The following is a 16,532-nucleotide window of genomic DNA, read 5'->3' as shown; positions in this document are numbered from 1 at the left end:
ATGCTAAGTACAAAATAACTTCTGAAGAAACGCAACTTCTCAGAAATAACTGTGAATGAAAAACTCTTATTTTTAATCTACTTTTTGTACCACATATCAAATTCGCACCCGGTCTCATGAAGAAGAAATTCAAATCTAGCATAGCAAAATGAACGAACATGCACACGCATGTACATACATATATGGTAAATGTGTGCTTCAGCTTAAATATATTTTTTACAACCTTGAATTTGCATGTAAAGTTGAAAGTGAAATTTCTAGCTTTGAGGGTCAATGTGACTGCACCTGACTATGGAAAACGCTGGCCAAGTAGAAATTAAGTTGAAATAGAAAGCTTAATTTTGCAACTGATTCAAGAATCGCAAGACTTAAGTTACAGTATTTGAAATGAAAAAACTTAAGAAAATAAATGAATGAGGCTAAGGTAAGTTTAGGCTAATTACTAGAATTATAATTTTTTTTAAGAAATTTAATAAACTAGTGGTTTTTCAAAATAAACATTTTTTATGTTAATTTTGAATGAATATTAAAAAATATGAATATTAAAATCAATATTAAAAAATAATTAAAACATGTTTTACACTAATCTATAAAAATTTATGGGCATAAAAAATGTACTTCTTAGAAAAAAAAAAAACCCAAAATTTGTAAATACAAAAATACTATACAAATACAAAAAGTATACACTTACATATGTCTATGGACTTGGTCCATGACCTGTTTAACAAGTATGAAATGGAGCATGGGCCGCACAAACCGACTGTTGAAACTGAACAGGAAGGACAGACTAAACTTCTTGGGATCTTAACAGGGCACTAAGGGATTAGCGCAGCGAATAAAGATCCAGCGGCTACGTTGGCTGGGTCATGTCGTCCGAATGGATACAAACGCTCCGGCTTTGAAAGTATTTGATGCGGTACCAGCTGGTGGCAGTAGAGGAAGAAGAAGGCCTCCTCTGCGTTGGAAAGATCAGGTGGAGAAGGACTTGGCTTCACTTGGTGTGCCCAATTGGCTCCGGTTAGCACGAGAAATAAACGACTGGTGCGCTTTGTTAAATTCGACCAAAATCGCGTAAGCGGTTATCGCACCAATTAAGAAGAGAATGGATTGGCGGTCATGCCAATAGATTGGAATTACCCTATAACGACTGTTGCAAAGGCTGTAACAACATTGAAGAAAAGATACTATAGAACACTTCCTATGCGGGTACATGGCTCTGGATAGAAGAAGGTTCAATATTTTAGGAAAAATTTCCTTGAATAACTAGGCCGAAGTAGCCAATTTAAAAACGACAAGCCTTGTTAGACATATTAAAACCACAGGTTGGTTCAATGAGGACAAAAAAACATGGAGACGAAACCTGTATGACGATTTTACGACTTCTGACAACTCGCTCACTTAGCAGCAGATAAAGTCAAAAGCTGCAAATCGACAAATTATTTGCGTTTGTTTTTTCCATTTTTTTTTTATATAATATATTAAAGCATCATTTCCAAGAAAACCAAAGGCCGACAGCATCTCAGACCCAGAAACCGGACTATATATTTCCGAAGGTTTATGATGCGCTGAATCCAAATCTGGGTTCAGAATTGCTCTATCAGCTCTGGTTTTCAAGATATCCTAACCTAAAAGTGCAAAAAACACCGTTTTTGCCCATATTTGAGGTTATGTAGCCTTGCAGATGTTTTCTTTCACCAAAATTAAAGGATGGCATCTTTAAATACAAGCCTTCTTTTTTTAAATGGCTTTGAGTTTGCTCAAATATCATTTTTTTCGCTGAGATATCGCATTTTGAAATTTTCATGTTTCTAAATTTTTCTACACCTGAAAATCGATTTAGATAACATAGACATGATATAGTCGATTACTAATTTTCTTGAATTGAATTTTTCTTAAAATTTTGTCTCACACCATAAGTGTGCTGACTCACCACACCCCTACACTATCTAACCTTTATAGTCTGGTTTCTGGGTCTGAATGTTGGTTAAATTTTGTCGGCCTGTGTAATTTATAAAAAAAATTTAACATTTTAGAACTATGTAATAAACCTTAAAAACTATTTCCCATTACATCCTCATAGAGCAACTGTGCCAAGAAATATTAAAAATTAAAGAAAAAGGGTTAATAAATGACACAATACATTTAATTTTTTCCGAAATACAAAACAAACAGTTTTGAGACCTCATTAAGAATGAGTTAAGTTATTTAAGAATTTAAAATGAAAAAAAATTTAAAATAAATGCGCAAAAATAAGCAGCTACAAAGGGCATATCAATTAAAAACGAAATTTTGGTTATTAAAAAATTAGGGTTAAATAGTTCGAATATTTGCATGCCTGAAATACTATATCCAACCCACAAAAAAAAGAAACAAAAAACAACAACGAAAAAACAGAAAAAGAAAAATAAGTTGGTCTTACTCTACTAAAACTAAAAAACATGTAATGGAAAAATTAATAAAAAAATATAAAAATGAAGCGCAAAAAATAAAAATTATAAATAAATTATAAAAATTATTGCAAAAACTAGTAAGCTACACTTGAAGCTTCATAATATATACGAAAAAATAAATTATTGCTAAACAATAACAGCAGAAACATAATTTCAAAACGTGCAACATGGCGTATACGTAACATCATTTTTTTATTTTTTATTTTTTTTCTCGATTGCATGCAACAAAAAATTTGCAAAAAACAAAACAAAAAGAAGAAATATAGTGAAAAACTCAACGCATAAACACAAACTAATTAAATTGTTGCAGTCATTGTTTTGCTCATTTTTTCCACATTCATTCATTTCTTGCATTTTTCTTGCTATTGTTTTATGTGCATATTGCATAAAAATTCATAAATTAAATAATAATAAGAACAACATATGCACATAAGCACTTGTACATACATATATATGTATGCGCAAATGTATATATGAATAAGTATTCATATGTGGCAAAATGTATGCTAAAGTATGCATGAACTCACCACAGTCTGAAGTCTGAAGGCCCGCGCAAAAATCTCTGCACAGCGAATTTGCACACGTAGTGAGCGGCAAGCGGGCGGTACAGTTGTGTGTGGCAAATTTGCAACCGAAAGCGAAGTGGCAAGAAATAACACAGCAGTGCAAACTAAGCTTTAGTCGAAGAAGTGGCAGCAACGTAAATACAAAGTTGAACGAAAAGAGGACGCCGCGTCACGCGCGATTTTTCAGCGAAACGACGAAAATTTTACGAAGCCGAAATAGCGAAAAGTGGAAAAAATGTAAAGTTGGAAAATGTGCGAATTGGAAAATATGAATAAATGCGTTTTTTTGTTTGTGCTATGGAAATATGTTCACGTTGTTGGCGTTGAATTTTGCACTTCGCACTTCACTTTTTTTGCGGCTATTGTAGTTGTTGTTGTTGTTGAGGCGTTTGCTTTTATTATTACAACACCGCCAACTGAAAGTGAAACTGTTCGAGTGAGCACACAATATTAATTACAAGCAGCTGTTGTTTTAGAGTCTCTTCCTCCCTTTTGTTGCTGTGTATTTTCTTTTTAGGTTGCTTAGTTTGAATTTAATTTAATTTTTATTTTTTTTAAACAAATATGTTTTTGCTATTTACTTATTCGCGCAAGTATTTCTTATTTGTTAAACACAAAATTTCACTTTGATTTTGACTCTTTGTTTTCCGCTTTTCTTTTGTTCTCTTAGGAATTCAATGCGTCAATGTGCTGGAAAGAGAAACATGAAAGGCACGAAGTTAGTAAAGTTTTAACGTAAAAAATACTTTTTAAGAGTAAACCTTGTATGTCATAGCTACTATCCAAATACAGTAAATTACAAATAAAAAATAAAATAAGATAAAATATAAAAAATATCCAGAAAGTATTAAAAAAAACTCCTGTTCAAAAATTATACTCAGAAAGCATACAGAAAATATTAAAAAAATGCAATATCCTAAAATTATACTCCAAAAAAATTCAGAAAACATTAAAAAAAATTTACTGTTCAAAAAGTATTCAGACAGTATTTACAAAAAAATTAAATTTCGAGAATTATACTCAAAAAATATTCAGAAAATATAAAAACAAATTGAATATTCAAAAATTATAATCAAAAACTATTTAGAATAAAAATTGTACCTAAATTCTCAGAAAAAAGTCTCAGCCTTAAAAATATTTACAAAATTAAAAAAAAAATATATATATATTCAAAAATTATGCTCAAAACGTATTCAGAAAATATTAAAAAACAATGAATGTTCAAAAATTATACTCAAAAACTAAATATTTAGAATAAAAATTGTGCCTAAATTCTCAGAAAAAAGTCTGAGCCTTAAAAATTGTTACAAAATTAAACAAAAAATATATATATTCAAAAATTGTACTCAAAACGTTTCCAGAAAATTTAAAAAAAAAATTGACAATTCAAAAATTATACTCCGAAAGTATTCAGAAAATTAAAAAAAAAAATGTTAATATTCAAAAATTATACTCCAAAAGTGTTCAGAAAATATTAAAAAAAATATTATTAAAAAATATTAAAATATTATTATTCAAAAATTACACCCAAAAAGTATTCAGAAAACATTAAAAAAAATTTAATATTCAAAAATTATACTCAAAAAGTAAATTTAATATTTATTATATCCGAAAATTATACCCGAAAAATATTTAGAATAAAAATTGTACCCAAATTCTCAGAAAAAAGTCTCAGGCAAATATGTACTTTATTTTCTCCAGTTTCAATAATTACACATCCACATCCACAATCCTTCGTAAAGCTACAGAAGAAAATCATGGAATTGTAGCTTCTCGCATACTTTTAAGAAAATCGTATGAAGAAAATCATGATGATCATGAGTCCAAGATGAGGAGAATGCTTTTGGTAGGTGCGGCACTCACGTATCACTGGACGGCACCTTTTGGTCGCCGGAAAAAGCCATATACTTGAATCAGAGCATGACAAAACGATATCAATGCATTAACAGCTTGGTTTATTGGCGCCTCGAATCATATCAGCAGCCAGGCTTATTATATAATTTGAAAGAGTCGAAAGTTTAATTCGGTTTCAATGTGTACTTCGGAATACCGTCTCAACTAGTAGCAGCATGCACTTTTCAGCTTCTATATAATTTTTTTTTTTCTTTGTTATATTATCCATTTATAATTGAACATTTATTGGTACACGGCTATTAGTTTCCAATGATTTCCAATAGCGAATTGACCCGGATTTATATACCGCTTACTTCATGCAACACTCACCACAAAAAATATTCCCAGAAATCCTCAGATATACTGAGAATACCCACAAATTATACAACTACTTGCTAGATATATTCAAACGCAAATGATTTGATATTTGAATATGTTTTTTTTTGTTTTAATCTTTTTGTTTTAATCTGTTCCCGCCACACCCCCATTCCATGCCCTCGTGTGAAGGCATTTATGATAGTTTTATTGACATGTGAAGTGCGGCAAAAGCTGTATAATTTCAGTTTGCATTCAAACAAATGTTGTAGTTGCTATTGACTTTTTTTGCCTTTTTTGCCTTTTTTTTGCCTTTTTTTGCCTTTTTTATCTTTTTTTGCCTTTTTTTGTCTTTATTGCATATTGGAAGTGCCAATTATATTGGCGTCATCACTATTGAGTCATGAATGACAGTTTGTTATATATTTGTCGCTCAAGCATATAGACTGACAGGCACCCAACCCAGTCGAAATTTTACCCTGAAGGGTTGTAAGTAGTGTTGTGAAGTCTATGTAGACACGTCATCGTGGAGGATTTTAATGAAGTTTGTTAATTAGACAGTGAAACAACCATTTTAGTTCCTCAACCAAACTAATTGCAGAGGATATTGCCCATGCATGGTAATCAACCCCCAAGGGGTTTTCATACTTTCTGTGCGAATATCCCGCACTCCACAGCATCATTTTCAAATTAATGGGGAATCACTTCTTCGAGCATTTAGATTGGTTAGTCAGACTTTTAGTGCAAGGGTTGACTGGATCCGTGATTGCCCATGGATGTAGGGATGGTCCGTGATTTTCTTACTAAACTTATTTTTTAACCAATTCTATTTAGAGGAATGCCTCCTTAACTTAATTAAGGAATATCATGGAATATGGAATACCACACTTCCTCTTCTTTTTACCCTTAGAACGAAAAAGAATACAAGTGAAAGTGACAGTCGTTACTATGGGTTGACCTTTAACTAGTTTCGTTTGTATAGAAATTCACATAGGGTGTCCATTCATGTAAGTAGTTTGCCATATAAACCTCTCACTTGGATTATTAACCTTAGGCAAATTTATGCTACACTTTACTCAAAAACAATTGACCGGTTCCAAGTGAGCAGAAGAGTTATATATATATATATATATAATTGGCGGTTACACCCTTTTTGGGTGTTTGGCCGAGCTCCTCCTCGTATTTGTGGTGTGCGTCTTGATGTTGTTCCACAAATGAATGAAACAGAAGAGTAAACGCAGACAAAAATTTACTAGGCTAATCTTTGTGTATGTGTGTGTGTGTGTCAGACGATTTGCTACAGAGTGGACAATAACTCACAAAAAATTAATTTTGTTGCTGACTTTGGAAAATAGCTTCTTTCCAGCTGGGAAAGTCACCTCTAGGGTATATTTATGCATATATGCATATACATATTTATTCCCACACATATATATCATAAAAAACTGTGCATATGAATAACACAAAATGGACATACAAACTTATAATGCATAAAATTATTTGTAAAAATTACTTAAACTGTGAAAATAAGGGGACATTCAATACACAATAACCGCTCATGTGCACATGCATATGCACACCCATTTTGATGTATGTATGTTTTTGTGTGCATATATATTTACACATACATATGTTTATTGTTGTACGTTATACAGTTATATACATATTTGTGGCATTTGTAGTATCCAATATTTCCACAACAAGTTTTTTCTTCCCCTTCCTGCTGTGTCTAAGCGTTTCATTGATTTCACCAGCTGTTTCACTCGCTCTTTCTCTTTCACCCGCACATCTACATATACGTGTACATACTTATACTAGTTGAATATTGCACTTATACATGCATATGTCTGCTGTTGTTGCTTTTGTTTTTATCTATTTTACTACTTCATTGTTACTTTTTTTTTACTTTTCCATTTGTTGCTTTTGTACAGTAAAATATTCATTGACACGCAAAACCAGTTGGAGCAATCGCTGCAATCACAGTGCAATATTCAAAGCCAGAAAAATTTGCTGTTCGTATTTTGTATTGTATTGGAAAAAAGTGTTTTGTAAGCTTCAGGATAGATATGAGCAAAATTGTAAAAATTCCACAAAACAAAGAAATATATATATATATATAAAATAAAAAACACAAATAAAAAAATGTTATCGGGAAAAAAATTATATATCAGGCGTAGCTCTTGAAGTTTCGAAATGTATGATTGTTGAATAATGGCATTGCATTAGCTCAATAGCTGCCCCAGGAAAGCTAGGGAATGCAGGTGACAAAAAGCTGGGTGTACCCCAACGAAGCAAATCGCTTGAGGGTTAATATGAAAGTAAATAGCTTGCCCTAAAAGTTTTTATAATTCTTCAAGGTATATTACGGAAGCAGCTTTCCTCAAAAGTTTTCAACGCAAAATTTTTTAATTTTTAATTTTTTTTTAATCAAGTATTTATTTATTTATTCCAAGTATATCTAGAAACAGACAATTTCTGGCAAACTACTATATATTACGTACACTTTGTTTATCTTAATTTTTGTGTTTCGCCTGACATACCAACCCATTCGGCTAGGCGGTCGTAAAAAATACTTAACGCTAATAATTCATACCTATGTAGATAAATTATTTAATGGCATCTTAAAAGTTTGCCTAGAGGTCGAAAAATCGAAAGCCAAAGAATTTTAAGTCTTATTTAAATCTTTCAAAAACCCTAAACCCTCCAGAAATATTAAAGCATTATTCCGCTAGTTTTTTTCTGGAATGTGAAAATATGAAAATAAATGCACTCCTAAAGAAGAGGACAGTCAGTTAGTTACACCGCTGTTGATATCAAAGATAAAACAGAGTCAAAGAATACTCCCTCTAGGTGAAACTTGAGATTCATCACACTGGACAGAGCTAGTCTTCTAGGCCGGCAGAATTTAGTCAAACCATTCCGATGCGCAGAATCAGCTGCCATGGATTTTGTAGGAGGCTAAATTCCTACTTATCTAGAAACCACCCTGACATACTCAATATATATCTGGCATGTGAAGGTAACCCACACAAGGAAAAAATTGAAAAAAAAAATTAACAGAATTTTCAGTAACTTCAAGCTTGCATTTTATTGGACTAAAATATAAAAGACTATATCAGTTTTTTCTATAAATTTTATTTAAAAACCATGAAAGTGCGATAAAAAGTTTATAGAATTTACCTAATTTTTGTATAAAATTTGAAATTTGAATTTATATGGTTTTTTATTTGATTTCTGTTAGCCAATAAGCTATACATTTATAAAATAATGAATATTATAAAAATAAAAATAGTCAAAACTAGTTGAAATGTGGATTTGCTATCGTTTTTCGCGATCTTCAAGACTCAATCAGAAAGTGGCATCTGGATTTGAAGAACCATAAACTAACAACTAAACCAATTTAGGGGAAATAGAGCCGAACTGTGAACAGGAAATTAATATGAATCAACAGCCAAGCGCGATTAATCGTCTCATGAGAAATGAGCTACACTCATAACACTGGAACTAAGTCAGGCAGAGGATTTCAGCCGTGCTTAAAAGAAGTCAGCAGTAACATCGGGAAATATCGTATCAATGGAAACTTGATTAAAAATGAAAACAGCTGCAGAAAATATAGCAATTTCATATACAATAACTGCAAAAATGCAGCCAGCACAACAAAAACACAAAAAAACAAAAGCACGATGAAAAACAATGAAAAACAAAAGCAACATTAAATAACTAAAACTGCTACAGCAAAATCAACATTAATTATGATATCACAAAAACAAAAAACACAGCTACGAAACCATATATCATTGCGCAGCAACAACAACAAATACCACGCGTATTATTACAACATTGTGAGCAAATCAACACAAGCCAATGCAACTAAAATAATAAAATCAAAAGTGTATGGAAAATAATCGATATACGAACCTATATTAACAAATAGCAGACATAAGCTACAACAACTACAACCATGACAACGGCAAAAATAAATCACGAATAGCAGTAATACTTGGAGTAATAGAGTTAGTGAGCGTCTAGCTATCAATATCGGCTAACGTTCAAAGAGCAGAAAACTGATTAAACCGATACAGAGAAGAGCGTGAAAGATTACTGGCTGTAGTTGTTAAGGAGAAAGAAGCGAAGAGGTAAGCTAGGCGAGTTGCAAAGTATTAAGAAACGTGGCGCTTAGGCATACAGTACGGCTGCTTGACATTCCATTTGATAGAACAGGTGGCTACGAGGTGGCGCAAAATTAGTCACCCTTAAAAGATTTATAATTTTTGCAAATGACGTTGTACATCAATCATATTTGACACGTGTGAATTAGACAGCTGCAGACAAGCAATGGAGCGCATTAAGGCCAAAATAAGGACTTCATCACTGAATTGCAAATTTTTTTATTAGTAAAAAATGTATTCAAAAACAAAGTTCGATGACTAATTTTGTGCCACCTTGTAGCTACGTACGGTACATTTAGCCTTGTCTAGTTTAGACAAAACAACACATTTTTTAAGAATTCTAGCGCACTATGCCGGATTACAAAATACCTCACTGTAAAATATTCTAAGAACTCAGTTTTACAAAGTAAAAGTCCAGAGGAGTAAGCCTTATCCACCAATACCACATGCATACCCTGATAAGCTAAAACGTAATGAGAATAAAAAATGCACAGCTGCTTTTTGCTTACTCTTTCATCTACATTGATGAGACTTGATGTTAGAGTTCACTTGGTGTCACCGAACTGGCAGATCAGCGAGAGTGAACTTCAGCTGCGGTAACCACCTTAGAGCTTGGAGGACTCTGGTTCAGAGAGATGCTCTAAATTGCTTTCATTTTGATAGTGAACAAAGGAGACATGTGAATTGAACAGAAAAAACTAAAAAAGATAGTAGTATAACACGTCATCTATTGATGACCACCGGCTCGTTGTTAGACGCCACAAAGATGTCAATGCCCGAAGACCAGAATTAATTATAGTTTTTTAGGGCTTCTGAAAAGTAGTTTCTACCCATAAACTTACAGACAGGAGGAATGATTCGTAGCAATATTTTATTTATTTTATAGAAATTATTTCATAAAAGTAAAATGCTTTAACAACTTCTTGCGTCACTTCTCGTTTTACATATCTTGAAGTGCATACATTTGCTCTTTGAAAGTAGCTCGTATTTTTTTCATTATCATAAGAGTTGGTGACTGCCAGATCTGATAATAGTTGGAGAGGCTACTCAGATCTTGGGTGTAAAAATGTGATTCTTTTTAACAATCGGATAATAATAGGGACATTTTAAGAGACGAATATTGATCTGCCCTTTAATTAATTTTGTTGATATTCAGAATTCATTTCGACAACTGAGATCTCTATACTCCATAGATTCAAGCTGCATAGTCCCATTTGTCCCATAAAACTGAAAACTTGAAGAAAATACTTATATATGAGTCACAGTGAGAATTTCCCTGACTGTAGGTCAGGTAAAGCGTGATTCAACTGCATTAATATGATTTAAAAAAATATGTTGTCTTAGTTCCGCCGAATAAAAGTGTACACCTATTTTATATTTCTATTTTATTTAACACTAGCTATACCCGGCGAGCGTTGCTACTCTGCAGCGCCACCTGGTGGCGAGTGGCATTAATGAGCATATTTTACAAACCTTTTCCGTGGAAAAATACATATATATACCAATTTTTATAATAATCGGTCCAGTAGTTTTTGAGTTCATCGATGGCATACAGACAAACATTCATTTTAAATATAAAAATAAGCGTAGAAAATTACCATTGAACTCCCACGGGAAATTTCGTATAAAGTGTTTACAGATCGATTTTGTATCAACTTCTCCTTTAGTTTCTCTTCAAAAATGTCCAAAAAATTATACTAAGACACAAAAAAATTAGACTAAATAATATCAACCTGCACAGCCGAAAGCATCTGATGCTAGTTAGTTGATGCTCCGTTAGTTTGTATAATAACTGTATTGTCATGTTAACTTTTATAAAGTAAAAAATATATAAAAAAACAAAAAAAATATCGATCTGTAAACATTTAATACAAAATTTAAGGAAAAGTGCATTTTTCCGAAGCAAATGCAATAGTAATTTTCAAATTATTGGTGGCACGGTGATATATTACTTTTATACTACAAGAACAAATTTAGGAGTCAAATCAAGAAATTACTCTATTTTTCTTCTTTTTTAAGCCCTCCTAATGTACATATATCAACGTCATATAAATAATATAAAATAATGAGTGAACAGTAAGACTTTTCGGACACTTGTGAGATTGAAGGAAGTTCGGCAACATAGCAATTTGCTGAATGAGACCTTCACTCGAATGGTGTGCATTTTCACAAGCCACTGCAGACTGCGAAGTTATCTGTATATGATCGGGATTTGGTCTACGGACTCTTGTCGTTTCTGCGACCAATCTCATGAGACTCCAATGCACGTTCTCGTGGAATGTAGCGCTATAGCGTGGAGAAGGTTGGGACCGAGCTCTAGCCTTTAATAAGGCAACTGGGTCTGGGTGAGGTACTGTGATGAGTAGAGGGCGCAAAAGGCCATAAGGTCGAAATGCAAGTCTCATAAAGAATCTAATATAATCTAGGTGGTGGTGGTGGAATTAAATAGTTTATGACAGGACAATTTTCGACTTATGTTTTTGCCAAAAAATTAATTAATTATTACCAAAAGACACAGATATTTGTATCAATAAGTTATGTTTTTCATAGGCTTGATTTTTATTATGTCGGTAAAGTGACCACCATTTTCCCATTTGACAGATGCAGCTTAGTAAGGTCTTGCGTGAGGTCACATATAACATTCTGTATAGAGATATACATTTAATTTTTCTGACTAGACTTATAAACCAACATTCGCTAGATTTTATCTTTTGTACTGCCTAAGCTTAATATTGAATAGTTTGCTAAGCTGCAAGTCTTAAGGCGCTGCTACCTTTGCCTTTCACAGCGATTACCATGAGAGAGAGGGAAGTGGTTTATGGATATTGCATTGCGCTGCAATTTAAACATTTCTTGCTCCTTTTACTTTAGCAACTTTTTGATTAGTGCAAAATCGGCACTATATTTGCGAGGACAGTATTTAGCAAGAGCGAAGAATGTCGCTATGCGAAAAATTATTAATCCGAACTATAGTCTCCAAAATCTAAAACCACTAGCACGAGCAACTGCAAAGTTGTTTTAATAAAACTTACATTTAAGTATTAACATACACGTGCATGCATATATTTTCATATTTTGCGGCAGTTGTTAATGAATTGTTCGCACCTCAAATGCATATAAATCAAAATGGGCAGAGAGTTGAGTCGAAACTGAAAGCTAAAGGTATTGAGTTGGAGAAGACCAAAGCAGAAGCTACCACAATGCACAACCAAGTGTTAGCGTTCGTACGTGTATGTATGCATGTAAATACTTATATGTATGCATATGCATACATATATATACTTGTTTGTGTATTAATTTCAAGAGCAACCTTGAGAGCTTTGTGGACTTTGTTGGTTACTATTTATATGAGAAACAGAATCAATTGTTGTTTTTTTTTTGGTGATATTTTATTTTAAAGGTCACTGGCTTATCGGCCTCACAGCGCTACGCTACTGCTTCACCACTACTCACTCGCACATTTTATCCATACTTAGTTGCTTTTCCGCACTCCTCATGCCCCTGCTCTTTCCTTGCTTTATTCTCTTAGCGAAACTAACGCTCTGATTAACACTTTTTTGAAAGTCGTAATTTAACAAAAATTTAATTGCAAGATATACCTATATACGAGTATATACATATATACATATATAAGGGCACAAATGCGTGCTAAATTAAATATTCAAAGTATTAGAATGAACTTTTTTGTTTTAATTAATTCGATATGTTTACACATACATGTATTGTATAATACATGTAATACAATTAATGGGATCTCGTTTGACCCACATTGAACTGTTGCAATATTTCTTGGTTAATTTTTTTATATTTTTTATAACAAAACCCATGTGATTAAATTTGGTTGATGACATTAAAAGTTCAATTACTTCGTAAGCTCTAATTCATAAGCTGCAGTTAATCAGTGTGATGCATTTGTAATTTAAAAATATATATGCACATTAGGGTGAGTCGATATGTCTTAGAAAAATATTTATACATATTAGAGCAAATATATATTTTTATATAATTTTTAGAGGAAATTTTCAAGATATTTAAAGTACTAACTTAATTTGTATCAAATTCGGTCTTAATATCTCCAAAATCACAATAACTCTGCTGAAAGAGATACAAGTTTTATAGCCACTGATGGTAATTTACATTTAAAATAAATATAAGCAGCAGCATTTTATGCATTTTACGGTGTTTTCATTTGAACGAAAAAATGTAGCTCTTCCACTGAGTAAAAATTTAAATATTACACTCAACCACGTAAAAACATGTTTTTTTTCTGCCTACTCAGAAAAGAGCGCAAAACACTGCGAATATGTATCTAATCTATCTCTGTCCGCACACACATTTCTTAATATTAACTTTGTAAGCAGGCAGCTGATTTTCGGGGCAACCAATTCCTCTGACACCGCTTTCAAGGGTGCCTACTTTGCCTTCGTAGATTGTGGCACTCTTAGAATGGAACATAGAAACTTATCGCCGGATTGCGCTTAATTTGGAATTGAACACCAAAAAATAGAGGGCGATGGGAATATATGAAAATGGAATGTGCCTAGACTCCAGTAGTGGTATTTCGGCACTAGGTCAAAAGTGTAACAAATTTCGATTGGCTAAAGACATATGAAAATGTAGTTAATGCCAGGTAGAGTTTCCACGTACTTAGACTATAATTTGAGAACTTCAAGCAATATTCTGGATAATAGGTGATAACACATATAGAGCAAAGTTAAGCAAGAGTAAAAATTTTCAAGATAACTAATTTCCCGCAATCAAAAAACTTGAGTTCCAAAGCAAGAATCTTAATTTATACTTTTTTCTATTTTTTTATAATTTTTTTTATTTTAAAGTTTCTAAAAAACTTGAGTTGCAAACCTGAAATCGTTTTCTACACTTTTTTCTATTTTTTATAATTGTTTTTATTTTAAAGTTGTAAAAAAAACTAAAGTTTTGAAAAAAACTTGAGTTCCAAACCAGGAATCTTAATTTATACTTTTTCCTATTTCTTCTATTGTATATTTTTTATTTTACAGTTTTTAAAAAACTTGAGTTCCAAACCTTAAATCTTTCTTTACACTTTTTTCTATTTTTTATAATTTTTTTATTTTCAAATGTTAAAAAAACTTAAGTTTTGAAAAAACTTTTTTATTACAAACCAAGGCTCATAGTTTATAATTTTTTTTTTTAAGGTTTTAATGCTATAAATAAGCTTTTAATATACAAAATTATATGTATATATCAATGTCTTGCAATATATGGTTAGGCAACCAAACAGCGAATCACCCTAATATGCATGAACACGCATATGTCTTCTTCTTGCTCAATTCTCGCTATTTTTTGTTTTTTTTTTGTTTTAAGTTTTTCTTTTTTTTTTTTGTTTTGTTGTACTGAATTAAATTATTTTAAATCTGGTTCGATTTGAATTAGTTAAATTTTCCAATATTAAAATTTATTGCACATTTTATTGCTTTTTTCAATTTCTGCTCTTTTTTCATACGGGGATGTTTTGAGTTTTTACCTCAATAAATTACAGCAAGAAGCCTTTAACCTTCACCTGTGTTTTACGAAGTTATTGAAAAATTTGATATTTTCCAAAAAACCAATAACTCTTTCGAAACAAAAATTTAAATTACCTGTTTACTTCGATCTGGGTTCACCTTGCACTGAGAAGTTGGATAAGTAATGTTTTGGATTGCAGCAAAAATTCAGCACAATTGCGTATCTTACGAGTTCACGAAATCAGTCTATAGAGTTCCAGCAATGGATTCATGTAGTCAAAGCATTTACAGGTGTTATTTGAGCCAACGAGCTATGACTGTAATTTCAGCAGTTCTGTCCAAAAATGAATGCTGTTCAACAGCAACGTTGGTGGCCGACAAAAGATAAATGGGAGCAAATGGAAAACTAGCAGAAGTTATAGGTTTTGCTTTTGAGGTATTGGTGATAATATGAGGAAGCACCTGTTAACAGGAAGACCATCAAACAGGAATGAAAGGATACTAAAGGCTTGGGAAGGCTTGAGCTTGGGCAAAGAGAAAAAATAAATAACGAAAACTGATATGATGGAGCATATCGAATACTGAGATCTTCAAGCAACCAAAGTACTAGCAACATTAACTACAAATAGTTTTCATATTGCATTACTTATATGTATAATTGGCGCGTACACCCTTTTTGGGTGTTTGGCCGAGCTGCTCCTCCTCTTTGTAGTGTGCGTCTTGATATTGTTCCGCAAATGAAGGGACCTACAGTTTCAAGCCGACTCCGAACGGCAGATAGTTTTTTATGAGGAGCCTTTTCATGGCAGAAATACAATCGGAGGTTTGCCATTGCCTGTCGAGGGGCGACCGCTATTAGAAAAAAGTTTTTCTTAATTTTAGTGTTTCACCGCCATTCGAACCTACGATCTCTCTGTGAATTCCGAATGGTAGTCACGCACCAACCCATTCGGCTACGGCGGCATTACTTACAACCGAATAATTTTGAGGCTAGGATATAGAATGTGCTAAGTTAACTTGACTGGTTTTGTCAAAGCTGGAGAGGTATGTTACAAAGACAGAAATGATCGAAAAAACAACGAAATGTGGATATTATAAGAATGGTTTTTTTTTTCCATACTAAGAATTATTTTTTTCACTACTCAGTAGTTATAGTAAAAAAATTTTTTTCTGAATTTTAAAGAACAATTTTTGCTCTAATTGACCCCTATTTTATATTTATTTGTATAATTTTATAAGTATTTGTGCCGACCTGTCAGCGTCCAAATTTTAAAATATTTCCACTATTTTTAAAATATTTTTACACAGGAAATAAAAAATTATATTTTTATTTTTTAAAAGGAGAATTATTTATTGTTATTTAAGGAATAATTATGCAAAAATTTGTATCTTAATTTTATGCCAATATTTCGATTTCCAAATCTTTGAATGTTTTCCGTGACTTATGTAATTTTACACAAGAAATTATTTTCATGACCAGCAGGGTTCTTATACTAAGTTTAAAGTAAAAAAACTAAACTTTTATTTCGGGCACAACTAATTTACAACTTCTAAATTTTTAAATATTTTCATGACTAACAGAGTACTGATACTAAGTTTTTTCCTACAGTTTAAATTGAATACGGTGGCCGCCTAAGCGAATGGGTTGGTAAGTAA

The 16,532-nt window shown here is 32.3% G+C and overlaps 1 protein-coding gene across 8 annotated transcripts in view; it reads right to left on the bottom strand.

The window, feature by feature from the left end:
* The window catches only part of LOC128868400 (venom metalloproteinase 3), a 247,771-nt gene that overhangs the window by 220,407 nt on the left and 10,832 nt on the right, over positions 1 to 16,532 (bottom strand). For all 8 annotated transcript variants that reach the window (XR_008455111.1, XR_008455109.1, XR_008455110.1 and 5 more), the window contains exon 2: positions 2,978 to 3,706. The gene's annotated coding sequence lies outside the window, so the exon portion shown is untranslated. The remainder of the gene's footprint in view (positions 1 to 2,977; positions 3,707 to 16,532) is intronic.

Source organism: Anastrepha ludens, chromosome 6 (assembly GCF_028408465.1).
Source record: "Anastrepha ludens isolate Willacy chromosome 6, idAnaLude1.1, whole genome shotgun sequence".
Lineage (NCBI taxonomy): Eukaryota > Metazoa > Arthropoda > Insecta > Diptera > Tephritidae > Anastrepha > Anastrepha ludens.
Note: the sequence above shows the minus strand (reverse complement) of the source record. Positions and strands in the feature narration are given on the sequence as shown.